At 40.3% G+C, this 25,222-nt stretch overlaps 2 long non-coding RNA genes across 2 annotated transcripts; one reads left to right on the top strand and one right to left on the bottom strand.

Annotated features, from left to right (window-relative positions):
• Positions 1-2,019: 2,019 nt before the first annotated feature.
• Positions 2,020-2,602, top strand: LOC109179856. The gene is made up of 3 exons (XR_002053993.1): positions 2,020-2,095; positions 2,374-2,431; positions 2,524-2,602. It is a non-coding gene; the product is annotated as an uncharacterized LOC109179856 (long non-coding RNA).
• On the bottom strand, positions 2,519-5,982 carry LOC109179857. Its single transcript, XR_002053994.1, has 3 exons — positions 5,971-5,982; positions 4,508-4,513; positions 2,519-2,597 (listed from the first exon to the last, which is right to left on the bottom strand). It is a non-coding gene; the product is annotated as an uncharacterized LOC109179857 (long non-coding RNA).
• Positions 5,983-25,222: the final 19,240 nt, after the last annotated feature.

The following is a 25,222-nucleotide window of genomic DNA, read 5'->3' as shown; positions in this document are numbered from 1 at the left end:
CTTAGCGACAAAATATTCACGACGGAATTGCGACGGATGTGAGTTACGTCGTCTATTTAGCAACGGAAAAGGTGACGGATTTATTTTCCGTAGCGAATTAGCGATGGAAATTGCGACGGATTTTGTTCCATCGCGAAAAAATGAATTTGTTGTAAATGAATAAATATTGCAACGGAATTAACGTTGGAATTTATTCCGTCGTAATTATGTTTTTTATTTTTAATTCAAAACGACGGTAGTTCAGTTTTTCTTAATAGTTAATAATTATATGAACATTACAAATAGAATCTCAGCCCTAATTCAGCCTTCGCTCTCCCAGTCCCTGCCCTCTTGTTCTCAAAGCCGAAGACCGCCGACCAAATTGCACAGCGCATCGCCATCACCGCTGCAACCTCGCACCCCCTGCTCCACCGCGATCTCGCATCATCAGCACTGTCGCGACCTTCCACCGCCAGTACCGTCGCGACCTCTCACCGCAACCTCGCACCGCCAGCTCCGTCGCGACCTCGCACCACCATCATCATCGCGACCTCGCACCGCCAGCTCCGTCGCGACCTCGCACCGCCATCATCACTGCGACCTCGCACCACCAGCTCCGTCGCGACCTTGCACCGCCATCATCGCCGCGACCTCGCACCGCCATCATCGCCGCGACCTCGCACAGCAAGCTCCACCGCGGCCTCATTAAGTATGCTGTATGTCAAGTTTTCATCACACCTAAATTATGTTTATTTGTGTAGGTAAATTGAGAGCAATGTCGCCGAAAAGACGAATTCCGAGCTCCTCTGCTGCTTCGGAACCGAGTGAAGTTCCTAGTGTTGGATCATAACGGCCTGGGAAAGCCACTGCCAAGGAGAGTTCTTCGAGTCTGAGAAAGAGGTTTGAACTTCGTTTATTCCTTTACCTCTTTTACACTAATTTGTTTAAGATATGTTATGCATGACTCACTATTTTGTCTTTGGTGTTGTAATTTGATTGTTTTTCTGAGCTTGTGTTATGCATGATTCACTATTTTGTCTTTGGTGTGGTAATTTGATTCGTTCTCTGAGCTTGTGTTATGTTATGCATTATTCACTATTTTGTCTTTGGTGTTTTATTGATGGAATGTGAAATGAAGTAAAATTTAGAATGAGTAGGGCTTGGAACTTGAGTAAACCATGACCTCCAAAAAGGAGGTAGCAGCAGCTTAGTGGCACAGGGGACACTGTTTATAAGAGATCTTTAGATTGATTCACTTTTAAAATCATAATTTCTCTAATAATCACTTCTCCATGAAGAGAGAAGTTTTGTTCTTTAATGTTGTTCCCATCAGTATAAAATTTTCTCAGAACATCTTAGTATTTTGCTAAATGATCAATAAATCTTGTTTGTGTTAGATGTTTTGTCTTTTATCTTTTGTACCATAATTATCAAAGTGATTAATGCAGGATGGCTAGTCTGTAAAGTTTAGTCAAGTTAAATGTTTCATGTATTAAATTCCTTATCTTTTATTTTATGCCATCTGTGGATCAAAATCAAACATGTATGTTCAATGGTGGGTATGACGAGCGAAGTCTTGTAGAGCCACCCATTCACAGACAGCCCCAAGTTTTGTTATGTTCTTTTAGTGTTTTGTTACGCTATGCAACTTTTAAATGTAGACGAGTGCTGTTGAGAGTGGTGAAAATGGATTTGAAGTTAATGTGGATGATATTGAAAGTGTAGAGAAAATGACTGTTCAACAACTTAGATTAAAGCTTAGGAAAATGCTATTTTAGGAATATTGTGATTTCAACTGGAAGTTCCTATGTTTGTGTGTTTACTTAGTTATATTTATTAATTGTCACCTATATTGCTTCTGTAACCCTAACACTTGTATGGAGAGTAGAGCTGAATTGAAGAAAATAGAGTCTAAAGAATTTTCGTATCAAAATGCAAATGCTTTGATAAATGATAATACTCACATGACCTCTGTCACTCTTTTGTTTGTGCTGAGCTCATCTCTTGTAATCTTGGCATTTCCACACTCCTAAATCACAACACATTATTTGATCTTCATTTGTAGTTTCGATATTGGTTGTTGACTTCATTCAAGAACTCTTGGCAAATGACACAGGTCCCTGTTGCTTACTTGAATTACTCTAATCCCTTGGCTTGTATTTTTAACTATTTCATTTTCAAGAACTCTTGGCAAATGACACAGGTCGTTGGCTGTTGGACTTGGATGTGAGGTAACATTGGTCTCTGCTATGACTTCTCATGTGGATAGGGCATTGCCTCCTCCTGATAATATTTCTGCATTGTTGTAAGTTTTTTCAACTTTAATACCTTGCCATTTCATTTTGACAAAATGCAGTAAGTAACTAACGTTGGCGAATTTACTTATCTTCCTAGTCAACTGGAGAATGGATGTTCTGGAGTGTTTCAAGATCACCCAAGGCATGACAAATTGGTTCTCTTTACAATAGAGCATGCATTTTTCCTTTTGTCTTTTCTTGGGTAATTATGATTAGTGTCAATATTCTCTAATTAGTAAATATGTAGATAGTTTGGCGAGTTGTGGTCTTAAATGGAACCCTGCAAGTTGAGCGAGGAAACAAAGATGGAAAGCATGGCTACTTGGTAATTATAGTCTTTTACAGTTGCAAACATTGTTTCCTTTAATTTGAGCATGCAATTTTGGCTCACAACTCCTTGCAATAAATTTCATTCAATTACAAGAGGATGCATTTTTATTTCAGTTACAATGCAGGTGATTGCCATTACTATTGAAGAGCAGGAGGATGTTGCAAAATTCAAAGATTACCACCCTTCAACATCAGATGCTGCACCTACTCCAAAGGCCCCCCCTCCACCACCCCAACCAAAAGAAGAGGTTGCTAAGGAATCTCTTACTTCTTCACAACCAAAAGCTTCTAAACCTAGCGCACCTCCAACAGTTCGCATTTTTGCTATTCCTCTTGCTCGAAAATTGGTTGAAGATCACAATGTATATTTTTGTGGCTATTACGATGTTTAGACTTGAATTGGCTATTATTATGTATTAAATGTGGATTGGTAATGTATTATTACTTGAACTTAATGTAGAATTATGTTATATTTTATTTTAGAATTAATAGTATTTTTTATATTAATATTTTACAAACATTCATTACTATTTAAAAATAATAATTTTATTTCAAAATAATTCATAAAACGTGACTGAATATAAGATTAGTGACGGAATATTCGTTGCAAAAAATGCGACGGAATCACGACAGAATTTGCAACGGAAAAGATAATATGGTGACGGAATATTCAGTTCAAAAATAGCGATGAAATTAGCGTCGAAAACATTTCCGTTGTGAAAATTGCGACCGAATTGCGACGGAAAAATTCCGTCACAAAATGGCTACGGAACTATTCCGTCGCCTATTTTTGCGACGGAATTATTCTGTTGTCTATCAAAATACAATAAGGCGATAGACGACGGAATAAATTCCGTCGCAAAACGCGTTTCGCGACGGAATTTTACCCATTCGCGACGAAAAATTTCGTCGCGATTCGCGATTTTTCTTTTAGTGAAATTTAACCACAACTATTCCATATATTGCGGTTTCACACGTTTGTTACTAACATTTTTTGCATCTTATCATGTTAATCGTTGTCCCTGCAATAATAACCCTCCAACTATATATTGCTTATATGTATGTACTTTTTGTCCCCCCCCCCCCACCCCCCACGTTAATGGCATTAATTTTGTTCCGTCAAATGGCCAGTGCTACCAACCGCACCACAAATAAACAATACTTTAGTCTTACTAAGTATTAACAAGCATTGTTACTGCTAAAATGTTGATGATCAGGATTAACATAACTCACTTGATCTTCAGCTGTACAAATGTTTCTTCCTTCCAGTTCAGTGCGTACTTCAGAACAAACGTCTTCTTTTGAAATCATATAATCATTATCTTTACAAGCTTAATGAACAATTTGTCAACACACCGGTCAAGATGTCTGTTTACATGTTCAGATCATGCAGCAACTCTAACTTCGCTTGTATGTTGTAGTGAACCACGGTCTTGTAAATTCGTATCCACACTCGCACCGGCCTATATTATTATACATTCATTAGTAATTCAACATTGGATTACGAGTCAAATATATTATTCAGGCTTGGTTAATCTAAATTAGATGATTTCGGTCAGTGTATCCGAGTTTCACTTCTGAAACTACACTGTTACTTCTGCCTGTTTGCAAGCGTACTATGGAACATTAGTAATTTGACGTTGACCGCCTGGCTTCCTATATTCCGGTTGTTCAGTAAGTTCGGCTTCATCTTCTCCTGCCGAATTCATACATAGCCGAAGTTCTCCCTGAATATATCGTTCTGTGTTTAAATATAAATATAAAGACACTATTTTTGGTTTAATTCAATAACGAAAATAAATTAATGCCCCTGACCTGTTGAGTCTGGGTCGCAACTACTCGTTGATCCTTCACGGTCAGTCTTCTCTCTACAACAATAACATCTCAAATACAGACGCTACCTCGGCCTATTACGTTCACATACCCCGCTCTTTCTTCTGTCGTCATTGCTTCTGCCGAACTTTGATCCATTGCAGAGGCAGAACAACTTCTTTTCTGACCAACGCTTTCTGCAACTATCTTTTTCTTTCCTATCCTCTTCCTGCAGACGATGCCCTTTGAAACATGTTTTTTTTGGCAATTGTTCATGTATCCTCTTCGTTCGCATTTTTGCTTGACGACTTTGTACTTCTACCGGCGATTGACATTCTGCATTATTACAATTCAAGGAAAGTTATCTCTGCCTAATAGCTCGGGTCTAACACTTCACACCCCTAAAAAGAAATTGCTCCTTTTTTAGCTTGAATTCTTGTTCTCTTATATCAATTTTCTTCGACTTGAGCATATGAGAAATCATAATACCACCGAGTGGTTTTATACCAAAATTCACACCTTTGACTTGTTAATCAGATTAACAATTCTCTTCAAAATATGCCCTGCCCAATTAGCCTTCTCCTTACGCAAAATTACTTCCATTGCTCTTGCCCTTGATCCAGTCATATTATCGAAATTACCAATTCGCAATTCCACGCACATAGTAACTATTTCGAATAATCCTTGCATATCTGTTTTCAGAACGCTCTTTTTACAGGTTAAGTCCGGTTCGGGATACTCTGGCCTAGCAATTTTGCTTCACAACCACTTCGAATCGACTACTGGACTGGCTAGATTACTATTACCTGAGCTGCATACACCGATTCGAGCAAAATCTTTGGTCGTTACAGTAATTTCATTTCCGTTCACATTCGCCTTCACACTCTCACTGGTTGCTTGTCCGGTTGCATAAAACTCAACCACAACTTTTTGACAGTAAGCATCTAGGGGTATTCTTAGATAGTCGTACAAGCCGGTACTTTGTACGCATTCGACATTCACCTTCGCAATTTATTTGTCTTCTGCGTTCTCTACGAAAGCAGTGAAATCCACTAATTTACCGTGTTTAATCTTGCGAATCATGAGTTCGGTAACAATAACACTTGGAATTGCCATTAATGTCGAACAAAACCTTGCAAAACTTTTTACTTTAGACCCTTTGTACCAAGAATGAAAATGAAAATGACAAGCCTATGAAAACTGTGATTGCAAAAATAATGTTTAATAGGTTTTGACGAAAATCGTAACATGATAAACCTTTTTGGGAGAGAAAAATATTACGGAGCCAAATTTTATTGTCATGATTGACAGGACGACATTAAATGTGTGGCCCATACCACATCAGTATTACCGATTCCAACCGCGGCTCAGTTAACCATTTCAATTCTTGTCATTACTATAGTACATAAAATGTTGTCATTTCCTGTTGTTAACACAAGTATAGTATATCATATTTTTTTAATAATAAATATGGTATGTTATCTGTTAATCGGAAGTGTTGCTAATTTACGGATTTTACAAAGTTAAACAAACTTAATCAAAACTGTAATACATTTTTTTATATAGGTAAGTCATTTTGTTTTTTCCCAAATCCCACCCGCTATACCTAATAATTATTTTATTATTTTATTATTATATATTAGTTCTTCCATAAGATAATTAATTAAAACAATTTTACTTGTTGTAGATATCTATTCCTAACTCATGAAATACTTTTGAATTAATTAACTACGGAAGCTTATTTAAAGCATTTTTTATATGTTAATATGTTATCTGATTCAGGCTACTTTTTAATCTTATTTTTTTATATATATATTTCGTATGATACCTTCTTCCTCAAAGAATTATTTCAGCATTTTGTTACAACTACGAAACAGACAATCCAGTTGTTAAATCATCCGAACAAAAATGATCTAGTAGGTCGTTCATGTACTGGACAAGAGTAACAATCCAATCGTTCAATAATCGTGACAGATTGACCAAAACATTTTCTCGCAAACTGCACTTTGCAATTATCCTTTAAAGAATAGTTATAGTACTGCATATTTTCAAAACAAACAAAAACAAGCCGTCCTTTTTTATAATAAAAAAACACCGCTTCGCTTGTACAACAATACTGAACCTGCAAAATATACACACACATCTCATTACCATGTCGTATCATACAAAACCATACCTTTCTTTCACTTTTCCAAGTTGCTTTTTGTGTTGGTGTTCATGCACTTGAGTTTTTTCCGCTGCGCTTAAAACTTCTGCTTGATGTGCGAGTAAATTCTGTAATGAAAATAAACTCTGCCGACCGTTAGTTACAGAAACACAGTAACTATATACGAATTCATTTATAACAACAGCAAAAGAAAAAAAAACATTGTACCCATCTAAAGTTATCGACAATTGTAAAACTCGAATCAGCCGGTGATTCATCCAAACGAATCAAAACTGAGTAGTTTTGATTCTAACCCGATTTGCTAGCACGGTACCCGATGTGCTTCCTCCCCTTGTGAAACCATTTCTTCCCGCCTGCTCTGTTGTCCGTTACACATTGGTGCGTGCCTCTCCCGATTATTGTCACCAACAATGTGCCCTTTACCGGTTTCGATGACAGCCGGCTTTTTATTCAGTCTTTCCAATAGTCTTATACCATTGTGAGATCGGCGTCACTTTTGAATAACTGATGTCCTTTGCTTTTTGACCCCAAAAAGGAACTGCGCTTTGCTCAATTTGAAATCTTTTTTCGCCAATGTCGATACGCTGACATTCTAGTATATAAGAAATCATGATCCCAAAACTGCATACTTTTGCACGCTTCGGTCCTTGAACATTCCGAATTATTTCGACCATCCTATTGAAAATATGTCTGGCCCAATTTGCCTTTTCTTTTGGCAGAATAACTTCCATAGCTCTTGCTTTCTTATAAGTTAATCCGTCTACATTTCCTATTCTGCCTTTAACGCAAAGAGTCACTATCTCAAATAAACCCTGCATGTCTAACTTCAAAATTCTTTTCTTTGCTTGTAAATCATATGCATAACCCGGTCGAGCTATTTTCGACCACAACCAATTACCATCTGTTGGAAAAATAGCATAAATTGGCATAAAATTGCATTTTAAGTAGCTATATTGTGGTACAAATATCAGTGGGGTCCACTTCTGATTTTGGTTGGGTCAAAGTGGATTCCGGATCTTCGTAGTGAGACGAAGAGATTGATATATTGTAAGCTCAAAACGGATAATGGGTGAATGAGATATTGATTCTCAAAGTAGACCCATTTGAGTTGGAAAAATGAAGGGGAAAAGCTTGAGAGTAGCTTTTGTCCCACATTAGTTTGTGAAATGGGTTTGCACCACTATTTATACAAGAGCCTTTCTAAAGCTTATTGAATTATAGAGGTTTTCTCTCGCACGTGGGGGGCGGGAAGGTGCACATCAAATCCAAAGTGTGCCTGAAAAGGCTTGAAATCATGTACGCCAGCACTTGTGGGAAATTTTTCCCACAAGTTACTACTGAAGAATCCTACCGCGGTGTACGCACCCGGTTGATCCGTGATAACGTCTAGCGTACTAACCAGTCGGTACGTATCTGTACGGTACCGGTCAGTTCGCGGAACCAGCCTACCGTGGTGTACGCACCCGGTTGATCGGCGATAACATCTACCGTACCGGTCAGTTCGCAAACTGCAGGTCGGTACGTATACGTGTCTCCGAATGCCGTCCAGAGCGTGCTAAGTTATGCCACCTTTCCCGAAAAATTTTTCCCACAAGTTACTACTGAAGAATCCTACCGCGGTGTACGCACCCGGTTGATCCGCGATAACGTCTATCGTACTGACCGGTCGGTACGTATCTGTACGGTACCGGTCAATTCGAGGAACCAGCCTACCGTGGTGTACGCACCCGATTGATCGGAGATAACATCTACCGTACCAGTCAGTTCGCAGACTGCAGGTCGGTACGTATACGTGTCTGTACCGTACCAGTTAGTTCGCGGAACCAAACCGATGCGCGTCTTCCGTTGCGATTCACACCTACCATTTCCAGAACAGTTCGTGTCTGTTCAGTTCAAATGACTGTTGGTAGGATTAATCCAGCTGTTACGAAATTAATTTCATATTAATTCCAATTTTGAATTCTATAATTAATTCCCATGTTTAATAGTCAGTTTTGAAGGTTACAAATAGGTTTTTAACCTGGGTTTAAATGCCAAGAATAAATGTTATTTACATTACCTTCTCCTATATAAGTTTATAGTAGAGCAGCAGATTTTTAACAAGGGAATTACATTGTTTTAGCTCTCAAAAGTCTTTGCATATACTCCTTTCTTTGCTATCTGTGTTCATCCCAAGCTGTAGTTCGCCGGGTTCATTCGTTTGGGTGCTCAAACGTTGAACCGTAGTATGTTTTATCCTGGGAAACCTAGGCTACAACGCTCCTAGCACTTGTGGGGGGTAGCAAATAAGGTTTTAAGGAAAGAGTGTTTCGCTCAACTCGTGCTAACCACCAACCCGAACCTACACCGTATCCGTTCGTCCTTTCCTCCCAATATTTCTACAAAATAATAATCTTTTTTCGCAGAATTATTATTGGGTTTTACCAATAGATAACCAACAATCTTAAAACCTTATATTCCCCTTTTCTTTGTTGAGTCTCTAATTTCCTAGAAGAAATGGAGAACCCCGTACTACCTAATCAAGGAGAGGAAAATGTTGTTGAGAACAACAGTGATGGGAATGGAAACAACATTGCAAATGCCCAGGCACCACCGGTGAACGTAGGTTAACAAGACGGTGGGAGCACCGAGGGGTATATCCCCACGATGCGGGAACCTACGGTATAAATGGTTCGGCTGAAAAACTGGAGAAGTTCACCGGTTTTGGATCGAACTTCAAGAGTTGGCAACAGAAGATATTATTCTATCTAGCAACTCTCGGCTTGGCAAGGTTCTTGACCGAGAAGGTTCCTAAGTTGAATGAAAAAGATGCTCAATCCGTGATGGCGGTTGGAAGGATTTGGACTTCCTTTGCCGAAACTACATCCTAAACGGGTTGTGTGATACGTTATACGATGTGTATCAAAAGATAAACACATCAAAAGCAATATGGGAAGCCTTGGATCATAAATACCAAAGCGAGGATGCTGTCACAAAGAAATTTGTAGTTGGCCGATTCCTTGACTTCAAAATGGTTGATTCCAGGACCGTGCTAAGTCAGGTAAAAGATTTGCAATTAATCTTCGACGAGATCCGTGACGAGGGCATGGTGCTAAGTGAAGCTTTCCAAGTGGGATCTGTGATCCACTTGTTGCCTCCAGGTTGGAAGGACTTCAAGAATTACCTTAAGGATAAGCGAAAGGCGATGAACCTGGAGGACAAGATCCAATGACTCAGAATTGAGGAGGGGAACAGGAAAAATGACGGGAAAGGTCCTGTCTTTGATGGAGCTAGGGCCAACATTGTGGAGCACGGTAAAAGCTCCAAGAGGAACAAGCGGAAGCTTGGTCCAAAGGGAGGCGTTACCAAGAACAAGTTTCACGGTACATGCAATAATTGTGGCAAGCCTGGCCACAAGTTCTCTGAATGCAAGGCTCCAAGGAAGAAGAACAAGAGTTCTGAAGCCACCGTTGTTGGAGAGAACAGTCAGAAGGAGGTCGAGATTAGCCTTTCGGCTATGGTGTCTTAGGTGAACCTCGTGAGCTCTAATCCACGTGAGTGGTTCATCGACACGGGTGCAACAAGGCATTTATGTTGCAACCGTGAGATGTTCAACACCTTTGAGACCGTTGAGGGCGAAAAGGTGTGGATGGGAAACTCTGCTTATTCTATTGTAGAAGTCATGGGCAAGGTGGTTCTAAAGATAACTTCCGGGAAGGAATTGACGTTGAACAACGTGCTGTATGTTCCGGAGCTGAGGAAGAATCTTGTGTCTGGCATGCTGCTAAACAAGCATGGGTTCCGCATGGTGTTTGAGTCAGACAAGGTTGTCTTGTCTAAGTTAGGAATGTTTGTTAGTTAAGGATATGTAACTGATGGGCTTTTTAACTTCAGTGGAATTCCTGTTATTAATAAAAGCAAAGTTAATTCTGTTTATTTGCTTGAGTCTTCCAATTTGTGGCATGGTAGACTAGGTCATGTTAATTTTAATTCTATACGTAGATTAATTAGCATGCACCATATTCCTAATTTTCAAATTAACACAAATAACAAGTGTGAAATTTGTGTTGAGGCAAAACTAACGAAAACACCTTTCAAATCTGTTGAAATGCAGAGTGAACCACTAGAATTAGTCCATAGTGATTTATGCGATTTTAGATCGTTACAAATGAGAGGTGGTAATAAGTATTTTATCACGTTTATCGACGATAACACTCGATACTGCTATGTGTATTTGCTTAAGAGCAAAGATGAAGCCATTGATAAATTCGTTCTTTATAAGAATGAAGTTGAAAACCAACTTAATTGGAGGATTAAGAAGGTTAGAAGCGATAGAGGTGGTGAATACGAAGCACCAATTGGTGACCTCTGTGCAAATGTAGGTAACATACACGAGCGTACGGAACCTTACGCACCTCAATCGAACGGTGTTGCCGAACGAAAGAATCGTACATTGAAAGATATGATGAATGTGATGCTTATAAGTTCGGGCCTACCTCAAGGTATGTGGGGTGAGGTGATTTTGACAAGTAATTACCTTTTAAATAAGGTACCCCGCAAGAAGCTCGATAAGGCTCCTTATGAGCTGTGGAACGGTAGGATATCTTCCTACCAGTACCTGAAAGTGTGGGCGTGTCTTGCCAAAGTTTTGGTGCCAATACCTATGAAAGTAAAGATAGGTCCTAAGATGGTGGACTGTATCTTTATTGGCTACAGAATCACACTTGGGAACTTGTTTATCTTCCTCCGGGTAGTAAACCCTTAGGATCCAAGTGGGTCTTTAAAAGGAAGATGAAACCTGATGGTTCCATCAAGAAGTATAAGGCTAGGCTTGTAATCAAGGGTTACAGGAAACGTGAGGGCCTTGATTACTTCGACACATATTCTCCCGTGGTGAGAATAAACTCCATTACGATGATACTAGCCATAGCCGCGTTGCGGAACTTGGAAGTTCATCAAATGGACGTTAAAACCACTTTCCTAAATGGCGAATTAGATGAGGAAATCTATATGGAACAACCCGAAGGGTTCGTGGTTCTAGGCCAAGAAAGGAAAGTGTGTAGGTTGGTTAAATCAAATCCCAATGTGAGCCTGGAAAAGCTTGATCCAGGTTTGAACTCGTGTACGCTAACACCTGCTGGCATGAATGTCGTCCGGAAATTACAGGCCTTGCGGGCACCTGGTTGATCCGCGAATTTCGGTCTGTGCGTCTTCGGTTGCAGTTGTTTCGCTCGACTCGTGCTAACCACCAACCCGAACTTACACTGTATCCGTTCGTCCTTTCCTTCCCAATATTTCCACAAAATAATAATCCTTTTTCGTAGGATTATTATTGGGTTTTACCAACAGATAACCAACACCATCTACCGGATGGCAATCCAAATCCGCGTATCCTTTACTGGGCAAACCAATCCGACACAAGTCTGCCGCTGTCACAGTCACCATATTCCCATTCACAACCGCTTTAATCTTACCTCCAGCCGTACTTGCTGTTTCGTAAAACTGTCTCACCGCTAACTAGGAAAACCCGTCTACTGATTTGCTAAGATAAACGTAAAGTCCTGAAACTCGGAGACACTCGATCACTTCCTTAATGATCTCGGGTTTTTCTACTTGATTCTTGTATGCGATGAAGTCAACTAAATTACTAGGAAGTACCTTGAAATTTAGAACTGCCATTACGCTGATATTGGCAATGAAAAAAGATGATCAATAGTGCTCCCGTCGTATTTATTGTTTCGCCGTTCCGAGAGCTGGCCATTTGGGATAACCAATGAAATGACATAAGCAAAAACTCTTCTTAAGGGAAACAATCACTTCTGTGCATTTCAATATGACTATTGATAGACGTGCATTAAATGCAGTCCATACCGCACCACTCTCAACTACGCCGTTTGTTTCACTTCGTCTCTATGTAGTCACAAAGAGCCAATAACGTCTCCTGAGGCTCAAACTCACAACCTTCCATATAGGAGTCCAACCCAGGTGCCATCTGAGCACAAGGTACTTAGCAAACTAGCTATTTGTTGATTAACCTTTCTTTTACATGTCCCTTCACAATGCAAACAAAAACAAACATAATCGCAACATTTGTATTCCAGATCCGTATTTTATAAACACACATCTTAACTATTAGTTGATTAACCTTTACAATTATTATTTTTACATGTCCCTCCACGACCGTAAAAAAATACATAATCACAACATTTGTAATGCGGTCGTTGTTTTGTGAATCGTATGCATTCGTAAATTGTCATATAAATTTTGCCACCAATGTTGTGTAGTTAAGATCCATAAAAATATTATATATATATATATATATATATATATATATATATATATATATATATACTAATAAGAACCCAAGAGAGTTAGGCCTATAATAGGTAAAAAAAAATGGCGGTTAAATTTTTAATCAAATGAATGATTCAGATTGATCATATTTTAATTTTTGCTTGAGATTTTCTAATTTATCCTTAATGAATATGATTATCTGTTAACTTTTCCATTAAATATTATCTTTTTCGTTAATTTCTGTTAGTTACGGATTATATATATATATATATATATATATATATATATATATATATATATATATATATATATATATATATATATATATCTACTATACTAATAAGAGTCCAAGAGAGTTAGGCCTATAATGGGTAGAAAAAATGACGGTCATAGATTTTAATCAAATGAATGGCTCAGATTGATTAAAAGATTAATCAGATTTAAATTTTACACTAAAATTTCCTAAAATACCCACACACCGTTACTAATTCCGTTAAAATTTTAAGAATTGCTGTTAGTTCACCGTTAACTTACTCATTGATTTCAATAAAAAAAAAAAAAGGTCTTAGGTTCTAACCTCATCCCAATCAAAGTTGGCATAATGATATAAATAATAATTTAGTAGTTACAACAAAAAATAATACATATGCATTTTTTTAATCTAGAATTATGTGTCCACAATGCCTTTATTCAAAAAAAAAAATTATTCATTATCAATAAATTAAATAAGAGAAATAATTTTATTAGTTATATTGTCTTTATTTTTCTTCAATATAAAAATTCTTTATATTCAAATTTATTAATTGATTATATTCGCTACATTATCCTTACAATGTCTTTATTCAGTGAAAAAAAGAATTATTAATTATCAATAAATTAATTAAAAGAAATATTTTCATTAGTTATATTGTCTTTATTTTTCTCAAATGTAAAAATTTTTACATTCAAATTCATCAATTGATTATATTCACTACATTATCTATTATCTTTTTTGTGCACTATTTTTCTAATTAAATATCAAAGTTATAATACAAAAAAATGCTATTTATTTATTTACCAAGTATTTTATTAATACCATGAAAAAATTAAAAAAATATAATTAATAAAGCCAACCATATTAACTACTTGAGAGATTTTGTAACAAAGAGAGTATTCAAATCACACAACAAATTGAAGTGAGAACTACCTCGCAATGTCCTTGTTTGACAATCAGCAGTTAGCGGTTAGCGTTAGCGGATTATACTAGCGGATTTGACCAGCGAATTTATTTAATTATTAACATTGGGTAGAAAAATGACCGCCAAATTATTAAATCAAATGAATGGTTTATATTGTTCAGGTTTTAATTTTTTCTTTTAAGATTTTCTAATTTATCCGTAATTATATGATTATCCATTTAACTTTTCCATTAATTCACCGTTAGTCTAATTCTAATATTAAAATCTAATATAGAATTATAACTACACCATTAATCTAATTCTAATATTAAAGTCTTAATAGAACTTAACCACAAATCCTAATGTCGGAATCTCCTCAAACAATATTAGTATATATTTAATATTTTATGCCCTAATTTTTATTTGTTCTCCCTTATGTCCCGTATTTGGTTTCAACCATACCTATACAATTATTTTATTGACAATTATAATCAATCTTGACTATATTATCTTGCATTTGTAAACTTAGAATTACCTATTTAACCCGCACGGGCTTAGCTCAATGGTTTAGTGGGTAGTATTTGGAAGAAAAGACCAAGGTTTGAACCTCGGCGGCGGCAGTGCGAGAATTATGTCCAAAGTGGGCAGATTCCGTGTGCGTATCAGCATTTGGCCCTGTCTACTGAACCATTGAGTCACCGTGATATACAACTTCCCACAATGGTCTGTCGGGTCGGAGTGTGGGGGGCACTTGGGGTTGGGGACTCAACCTTTGGGAGAAAAATTACCTATTTAAATACGCAAATTCAACCTTCAATTATCTATGCATGAACAATTTCAATATAATCCCAATATAATGAACAATTTCAATATAATGAACAATGAACAATTTCAATATAATCCTGCCTTAATATACTTTAAAGTACTTATTTAAAAAAAAAAAAAAAAAAAGCATTGGGCATTATCCCAATCGCGCAATGCGCGTAAAAAACTAGTATACTAATAAGAGCCCAAAAGAGTTAGGCCTATAATGGTAGAAAAAATTGTGGTCAAATATTTTAATCAAATGAATGATTCAGATTGATCATATTTTAATTTTTTCTTGAGATTTCCTAATTTATCCTTAATGAATATGATTATCTGTTAACTTTTCCGTTAAATATTAACTTTTCCGTTAATTTCTGTTAGTTCACCGTTAACTTACTCATTGATTTTAATAAGATCCATAAAAATATTAAAATATTTATACTATGTGGCACCGAAAAAAAAAATTGTCTCCCACGTCCCTTATTTGATTTTTTTTTCAGACGTGCATCCAATTAATATAATCGACACACATTGACCTAACAATAGGTGCCACATTTGTTTCCACCTCATATTGTAAAAAAAAAAAAAAAAAATTAGGTTAATTTTTTTGTGTCATTTAACATGGACCATGTAATTGTTTGCACGTAAATATTACATCTCTACATCTATTTCATTTTTTCCCTACTTAACCTATTGTACAAAAATTCTAGTACAATTTTTCTTCTCTATTACATTGTTATCTACAAGTATGACCAAGACATATATAACATTTCATGGATAAGTGCACATTAACTACTCTTACTCAAATCTTTCAACATAGGCGGGTTTCTAATCGATGTACCATAATTATCAATAATCTAAATCAATAACTATCAATGTCAAACTACAATTGTAAATCTTTTTTTTTTTTTATAACATTTGTTCATTCAATCATTATTCATCGCTACACAATGTGCAACCATGGAAAACGACAATTTTGCTCAACAAATTACTTCTATCTCTATTGGACATCAATTAATGTCATCGCACAACGTGCGTATTTCAGCTAGTATATACACACATACATACATACATACATATATATATATATATATATATATATATATATATACACACGTACGTATATATATGTAAAGGGAAAGATTCAATCCCATGCCCTTTATATATATATATATAGTTCATAGTTATAGTTAACTAAAGGAGTCAAGATTTAAGTATTTCACCAACTAAGCTAATTTATCTTTTACTAAAACTTAGGTATATTATTTACTTATACATATACTACGGATTTTATATATATATATATATATATATATATATATATATATATATATATATATATATACATACTAATAAGAACCCAAGAGAGTTAGGCCTATAATGGGTAAAAAAAAATGGCGGTTAAATTTTTAATCAAAATATTTTAATTTTTTCTTGAGATTTCCTAATTTATCCTTAATGAATATGATTATCTGTTAACTTTTCCGTTAAATATTAACTTTTCCGTTAATTTCTGTTAGTTCACCGTTAACTTACTCATTGATTTTAATAAGAAAGGTCTTAAGTTCGAACCTCATCCCAATTAAATTAAAGTTGGCATAATTAGTACTCTATTTTACTCTTATTAAATTAATAATAATTAATAATTTAGTAGCTACAACAAAAATAATACATATGCATTTCTTTAATTTAGAATTATGTATCTACAATGTCTTTATTCAAAAAAAAATATTCATTATCAATAAATTAAATAAGAGAAATAATTTTATTAGTTATATTGTCTTTATTTTCTCCAATATAAAAATTCTTTACATTCAAATTCATCAATTAATTATATTCGCTACATTGTCCCTACAATGTCCTTATTAAAAACAAATTATTCATTATCAATAAATTAATTAAGAAAATAATTTCATTAGTTATATTGTCTTTATTTTTCTCCAATGTAAAAATTCTTTACAGTTAAATTCATCAATTAATTATATTCACTACATTGTCTATTATCTTTTTTGTGCACTATTTTTTAATTAAATACCAAAGTTATAATAAAAAATAATGTTATATATTTATTTACCAACTATTTTATTAATACCATGAAAAAATTAAAAATTTAAAAAATATAATTAATAAGTCAATCATATTAACTACTAATTGAGAGATTTGTTGACAAAGAGAGTATTCAAATCACACAACAAATTGAAGTGAGAACTACATCGCAATGTCATTGTTTGATAATCAGCCGTTAGCGGTTCGCGTTAGCGGATTTGACCAGCGAATTATATCAACAGTTGGTAAAAAGTTATTTGAAAAAATTAGTCGTTTAGATTAACATGTAAAATGACATAAGGTATACATTTATTTAATAATGATAATGATAATGATAATGATAATGATAATAATAATAGTAATAATAATAATAATAATAATAATAATAATAATAATAATAATAATAATAATAATAATAATAATAATAATAATAATAATAATAATAATAATAATAATAATAATAATAATAATAATAATAATAATAATAATAATAATAATAATTGTTATAAACAAAATTTAAAAAATATAATTAAGCCAATCATATTAACTACTTGGGGGATTTATTGACAAAAAGAGTATTCAAATCACACAACAAATTGAAGTGGGAAACTATCTCGCAATGTCATTGTTTGGCAATCAGCAGTTAGCTCTTGAAGTGGGAAACTATCTCGCAATGTCATTATTTGATCTCCCTTATGTCCAGTATTTGGTTTCAACCATACCCATGCAATTATTTTATTGACAATTATAATCAGTCTTGACTATATTATCTTGCGTTTGTAAACTTTGAATTACCTATTTAAATACGCAAATTCGACATTCAATTATCTATACATGAACAATTCCAATATAATCTTGCATTGATATATTTTTTAGTACTTATTTTTAAAAAAAATATTGGGCATTATCCCAATCGCGCAATGCGCGTAAAAATTACTAGTATATAAAGAAAGTTCAAATGCGGCGGGGTTTTCCCTTGCGGCGGAATTTCAGAATGCACCAACATTGTTAACAATATGCACCAATAGTGTAAGGGAAACACACCACAACGATATGTAAAAAAACACCAAAAAATACACAATAGACCCAAAAAAAACACCATATAACTCACCACCCCCCATGGTGTATTTTCGAACACTGTATGGTGTTTTTAATCACACCTAATGGTGTGTTTTTGGTGATGCGTACCTAATTTTTGTGTGTGTTTTGTGGTGTATTTTTCTAACGTTGATGGTGTATATTTGATGAACTATTGGTGATGCCGCACCGCAAGACACCGTCGCACTTGAACCTTCCTCTCTCTCTCTCTCTCTCTCTCTCTATATATATATATATATATATATATATATATATATATATATATATATATATATATATATATATATATATATATATATATATATATATATATATATATATATATATATATATATATATATATATATATATATATTGGTAGGGAATATCCCGACCGACACAAGTTCCACCACGACCGATTTGCCTTTGTTTTTCTCTCTTTGCCTTTGCAGGTAGCAGGTCGGGCTTTTTATGAAGAACCCGGTCGGGAGGCGACCGGGAATTGCCCGAGCGTTAGCGTCGACCACCGAGCGGTAGCCCTTTGGCGAGAGAGCTGACAAAGAACTCGTGGCGGCTCTCTACAACGACAGACAGGGCACCCGGGAGGATGACACGTGGTGGCTACGTGGAGAACATGCCGAATGGCCGGATCCTTGTCCCCGGCACAGCGGCTATAAATACTCACAGTAGCTACAGTGTGGGGGACTTTTGGACGATCGATAGGTTGTTATTAGAGAATCCCGACCGCAGTCAGTCGGTACTCAGAGCAACCAAGTAGATTGTACTTAGGGCCTTTACCGTGATCAATAAAGTCTTTTACTTGCTTTAATTGGTCTCGGGTTTATTTTATATTGCTTGCGTAGAATTAGCAGTATCATTTTGACGCCGTCCGTGGGGACCCGTGCGAGAAAGCAACGTCTTGACGAGCACCCGCTCCCTTTCCAATCATGTATCCGTGGGCCCAAAACAACTTCGCCGACGACCAGGCGGACGCAGCGAGTTCATCTGGGCACCACGCCACCCAACAACAAGGTCAGACGGTAGAATTGAATCTCAATCTCTCACCACCGCATCCGTCTAACACATACCCGGTCGCCCAACAACCAGTGAACTATATACAACCGGGATACCCAACACCTGGTCAGCCATATCAGCAGCAGCCGGTGATGTATCCCGGCCAATATCCATACCCGGTCCCACCTCCGCCGTACGGGTATTGGCCTGGCCAACCGATGTACTACACTCCCCCGGTTCGTTATCCACCATATACGCCTGCTTACACGGCTCCAGCCGCCGCCCCTCCAGTACAACCGACCGCACAGGTAGAGCCGCAGCGTCAGTCCGCTTCCCGGGCTCGACGCTCAGCTCATTCGCGGTTGGGGTCGGGGGTGCTGATGCGATGGAGGCACCAGGGCAGGCCCAGCAAGCGGTCGAGGTTCCCGTCCAAGCGGAGGACCCCGAAGAAACTGCCCGAGCGGCAGCTTTTGGTCATCTTCGACCGGAGATGCGCCAGCGTTTGGGACCCCAAGACCCGAACTGCCAGCAAGAAGACGTACAGATGCAGGAGACCAGCCAGGAGGCCTCATCTGGGTATAGCGGGTCGAGATCTCACCGACAGCGACGCGCTCGGGATACAGCCCAAGCTGCTCAAGCCGCCGAGCTCAACGAGACCCGAGGATTACTCTATAACCTCCAGGTGGAATTTGCGCAATTCAAAAACGCGCACCCTGCAGCAACCCCGGTTGGACAACCGACCCTGCACCAGACGCCTTTCACAGCGACGGTAATGGCTCAGCCTTACCCGCTCGATTTAAAGGTCTCTGGAGAGAAGAGTTATGATGGTCGGACAGACCCTGAGGCTCACGTCAACGATTTCTACAGCAATATGACGCTGAAGGGTGTGTCAGACGCCGTAATGTGCAGGGCTTTCTATTCCACGCTTACCGGTCGAGCGGCGGAGTGGTTCCGAACTTTGCAACCGGGTTCGATCGACAGGTTTGACACCCTGGCGGTAAAGTTTGAGAGGAAGTTTATCACTTCCAAAGCGGTGAGGAAGCCTTATATGTACCTGGAGAAGGCCAAACAACTTGAAGGCGAGAGCTTGACCGACTTCCTCACCAAATGGAAGGCGGCGGTCGGGGAGGTCGAGCACATGGATGATGCGACCGCCACTCACATGTTACACATCTCTCTCCGGGCGGGGTATTTATATCAGGATTTCATTTTACACCCCCCGGCCACTTATGAGGAGGCCCTTTGAAGGGTCACAGATTATGCCAATGCTGGCGAGGCGAACGCCGTAAAGCGCTCGCAGGAGGTCGGGTCTTCATCCCAAAAACCGGCTGGCCGGGCGGAACACCGATCGGGTGATGACCATCCCCGATCCCGCACCAGGACTGGTGAGTTTACGGCCTTGAACCGATCTACAGCGGAGGCCATGCAGTATGCTCAGTCTTGCAACCTCATCAAGCTTCCCCATCCCGATCGAGATGATCCTGACAAGAGTAAGCATTGCGCTTACCATCGATGTGCTGGGCATGACACTGAAGAGTGTACCCACTTGCTCCAACTGTTGGAAGATTTGCTCAATCTAGGGAAGTTGGACAAGTGTGTGGGGAGGAGGGAGGACCCCAAGAGGAATACCGATCGGAGAGAACAGCGGCGCTCTCATCACCGCTCCGATCGGTCAAGTCAGGACCGAAGAGACGATCGAAGAGATGATCGTCGCGATGACTGACGGGACCCTGACCCTCCGTCTAGCAGCCGACCAGCAGGAAAGCCGACCATCCACGTTATTTTCGGTGGATTGGAAGACGCTTCCCGACCGCGAAGTAATTGCCCGGTCGCTATAGTGGATTCCCGGGAGACCGGGAAGAGGCAAAAGATGGAGCCCATAACCTTCACCCTGGAAGATCAACCCAGCAGCAGTGACTACGGCATGGAGGCGCTCGTGGTCACAATTGATGTGAAAGGGACGGATGTCCAGAGGGTTATGGTCGACACTGGCAGCAGTGTGAACGTCCTTTATTTGGACGTGTTTGAAAAGCTTGGACTAGACAGGAAGGAGCTGACTCCGGTCGGTGTACCACTGTCTGGCTTTACCGGGGCTCTTATTTACCCCGAGGGAAAGATAACGCTCCCGGTCGAGATCGGCACGGCCCCGAAGTCGATCAAGATTGAGTTAGAATTCGTTGTGGTCAACCTCCATTGCGTCCACAACATCATCTTGGGCTGACCCGCCATTATGAAGATCGATGGGATAATTTCAATGCCTCACCTACGCATGAAATTCCCCACCCCCAATGGGGTCGGTGTAGTCCGTGGCGATGTCCAATCCGCCAGGAAGTGTTACACCCGAGCGGTCAACAAACGGGATTCCGGTTCGTCTTCCCGGGTGAACACCATAGCCAAAGAAGAGACTAAAGATCGGAAGGAACAACCAGAGCCTTCCGAGGAGATAGAAGAAGTCCCCCTATCCGAGGACCGACTGGATAGGAAGATTAAGATTGGTCGGGCCCTTACCCCCGATCTCTGAGCAGAAATTTTGGCCATACTCCGGGAGTGTGCCGATATCTTCGCTTGGGGGCCCGAGGACATGCCCGGGATCGACCGGTCGGTTATTTGTCACAAGTTAGCCGTCGATCCCGCAGCAAAGCCGGTGGTGCAAAAAAACCCGGCACCTTTCTTCCGATCGCCGCGAGTTTGTTAGAGAGGAAGTCAAGAAGATGGCGGCGATCGAGCACATCCGACCAGTGATCTATCCCGAGTGGGTGGCTAATATATTTCTTGTTCCAAAGCCCCCAGCATGGAGGATGAGCATTGATTTTACCGACCTCAATAAGGCCTGTCCGCTCGACCCGTATCCTCTACCGAGTATCCACCAGATGGTCGACGAGACGGCCGGGGCCGAATTGATGAGCTTCATGGATGCATTCAAGGGTTATCATCAAATCATGATGCACCATGAAGATGAGAGCAAGACAGCCTTCGTGACCCCGGACGGGCTGTATTGCTACCGAGTGATGCCGTTCGGTCTCTGCAACGCAGGAGCCACCTATCAGAGAATGGTCAATATGCTCTTTGCCGATTTGCTAGGTCGAACGATGGAAGCTTATATTGATGACATGCTGGTCAAGAGTCGGGATCGATCCGACCACACTCGGGATCTCCGGGAGTGCTTCCAGATCATGAGGAAGTACCAGTTGCGGTTGAACCCAACCAAGTGTACATTTGCGGTTCAAACCGGCAAGTTCCTCGGCTATATGATGACCAAGAGAGGAATTGAGCCCAACCCGGCCAAAGTGAAAGCGATTCTGGACTTGCAACCACCTTCTACCGTTCGGGAAGTCCAGCAATTGACCGGTCGGTTGGCAGCCCTTAGCCGATTCCTCTCCAAATTAGCCGAGCGCGCTTTACCTTTCTTCAAGGTATTGCGAAAGGTTAACGGATTCGTCTGGGACGAAGAATGCCGAGCGGCTTTTGATGAGCTGAAGGAGTATCTCATGTCACCAATCGTGCTCTCAAAGCCTGAGCTCGGAGAAGAGCTAGACGTGTACCTCGCCGTCTCCGATCGTGCAGTAAGCGCAGTCTTGTGCCGAACCGATCCGGAAGGGGTCTAGCGACCGGTGTACTATGTAAGCCACGCGCTACATGGTCCTGAGCTCCGGTACTCCTGGTTAGAAAAGGTCGTCTACGCCTTATACATTGCCGCGAAGAAGTTGGCTCCCTACTTCCAGGGTCGAGCAATTCGCGTGTTGACCGATCAGCCGATCGGGCCAGTCCTCCGGACTGCTTCGTCATCCGGCCGCCTAGTCAAGTGGGCGTTGATGCTGACCCAGTACGCGATCGAGTACCGACCAAGACCAGCCATTAAGGGTCAAGCTTTGGCTGATTTCTTGGTCGAGTGCACCGCCCGAGATACCCGACCTCCAGAGGTTGCGGATCCCGAGGCTGAGTGGTGGTCGTTGGCTACTGACGGGTCGAGTAGCAAGAAAGGGGCAGGAGGAGGAGTGGTGGTCACGAGCCCGGAGGGATTCAAAGTTTACTTTGCTCTCATGTATCAGTTCCATCCGACCAATAATGAAGCCGAGTACGAAGCCTTTGTTAATGGCTTACAATGCGCTCGGGACTTGGGGGCTGAATACATCCGAGCCCAAACAGACTCTGCACTCGTGGTCAGGCAGGTTCTCGGAGACTATGAAGTTAATGGAGAGCGTCTGCAATTATACCGAGACCTATCCATGGAGAAGCTTGCTCAATTCCGGGGGTATACCGTCCGGCACATCCCCCGATTGGATAATGCCGACGCAGACATCTTGTCTAAATTGGCTCAAGATGCCCCGGAACATATGTCGAAGATAGCACGAATTTTGGTGATCCCGAGACATAGCATCCATCGTCTACCGGTCAATCCGATCCAACCGGTAGAAGATAACTAGATCACCGATCTAAAGGAGTATCTCGAGCACGGTCGACTCCCAGGCGACCCACAACGTGCTCGGAAGGCCAAGCTTAGAGCCCCAAGATTCCAAGTCTTGGACGGTCGTCTCTACAGGCGATCATACGGAGGATCTCTTATGCGTTGCTTGACCGCATTTGAGGCTGAACTGGTCATGAAGGAATTGCATTCGGGAATTTGTTCTTCACATCAAGGAGGCCGATCGTTAGCCCGTCGTATCATGCTGATCGGGTACTATTGGTCGTCCCTCCAGCTAGACTGTGAAAAGTTAGCTCGGGAATGTGAGACGTGCCAACTGTTTGCCCGGATGCCTGGACGACCGGCAACTTTCTATCAGCCGGTAACGACTGCAATTCCCTTCGCTAGATGGGGGGTAGACATCTTGGGCCCCTTCCCTCAGCTCTCCGGTCGGAGAAAGTTTGTGATCGTCGCCATTGATTACTTTTCCAAGTGGATCGAAGCCGAGCCCTTAGCCACGATTACTTCTCAGCAGTGCGCTCGGTTCCTTTGGCGCAATGTGATTTCCCGCTTTGGTGTGCCCGTGCATCTCATCAGCGACAACGGCCGCCAATTTGTGAGCCAATATTTTCAAAATTTCTTGGCCACGATCGGGACGACCCACGTCCGGTTGTCGGTGGCTTACCCGCAGGGAAACGGACAAGTGGAAAATGTTAACCAGACGATTTTGGAAGGTCTAAAAAAGAAGCTACACTCGGCTGGTCGTAGTTGGGCCGATGAGTTGCCATATGTGTTGTGGACTTAACGGACGACCCCGAGGGAAGCTACTTTGGAGACCCCTTTCGCCCTGGTTTATGGAGCAGAGGCCCGACTCCCGATCGAGGCTTGGATTCCGACCGATCGAGAAAGAACCTACAATGCGGAGGAGAACGAACATGCGATGGTGGTGGATCTCGACGGGGTCGAGGAAAAAAGAGAGCTAGCTGCTCGGCGTATGGCTGAGTATCAGAAACGAGTCAAGAGTTCAAAAGACGTTCGGGTCAATCCTCGTTATTTCCAGGTGGGAGATTATGTTCTACGACGAAGGGAGGCCAGTCAACCATTGGAAGGTGGAAAGCTGGCTCAAAATTGGGAAGGGCCGTACATCATCAGCGCTATCATACGGCCGGGTACATACCGACTGGAGACGACAACCGGTCGGGTAATCGAGGGGACTTGGAATTCCGAGCACCTCGTTATGTTTAGGCACTAGCCTATTTTTTGTAATATTTGGACGAAGTGGGGGCACGACCTGCGAGTTAGTCCCGGTCGTCATTTGTAATTAAATGTATTATTGTAAATATTTCTTAACCGCCTGCGAGCGGGAATGTCTAATGTATACACGATCGGTGATTGATCGACCGTTTGTATACGGCGACCCGATCGACTACTTTCTATACCTTTTGGTGTATGCAGATGGTTACATCGACCAAAACAAGTTCATCGACCGGTCAAAATACGCTCCTCTTCGGCGGACAATCGGGTCACGCCATTTGGTCGGGGAAGCCAGGAGCATACAGCATAATTCCCCGATCTAATCAGCTCCTTTCCACTATCGCACTCACTCGTGCCTTGAGAGCACAATAGTGTGGGGGCTGGGATAAGGAAGTGTCTGTAGGCCCATCGCTCAGGAAAAACTCGACCGTGGGGGCTTACCCATTTTCAAAATTTCGTCAGGCCCATCGCTCGGGAAAAACTCGACCGTGGGGGCTTACCCATTTTCAAAATTTCGTCAAGGCCTGTAGATCGGGTAAACCTGATCGGGTTGGCCAATACGAAGTTGACATGAGTCCGTTGTTCGGAGATAGCCCGAACGTTGAGG

This window comes from Ipomoea nil, unplaced genomic scaffold (assembly GCF_001879475.1).
Source record: "Ipomoea nil cultivar Tokyo-kokei standard unplaced genomic scaffold, Asagao_1.1 scaffold0980, whole genome shotgun sequence".
Lineage (NCBI taxonomy): Eukaryota > Viridiplantae > Streptophyta > Magnoliopsida > Solanales > Convolvulaceae > Ipomoea > Ipomoea nil.
The sequence above is the reverse complement of the archived record's forward strand: the minus strand, read 5'-3'. Positions and strand labels throughout refer to the sequence as shown.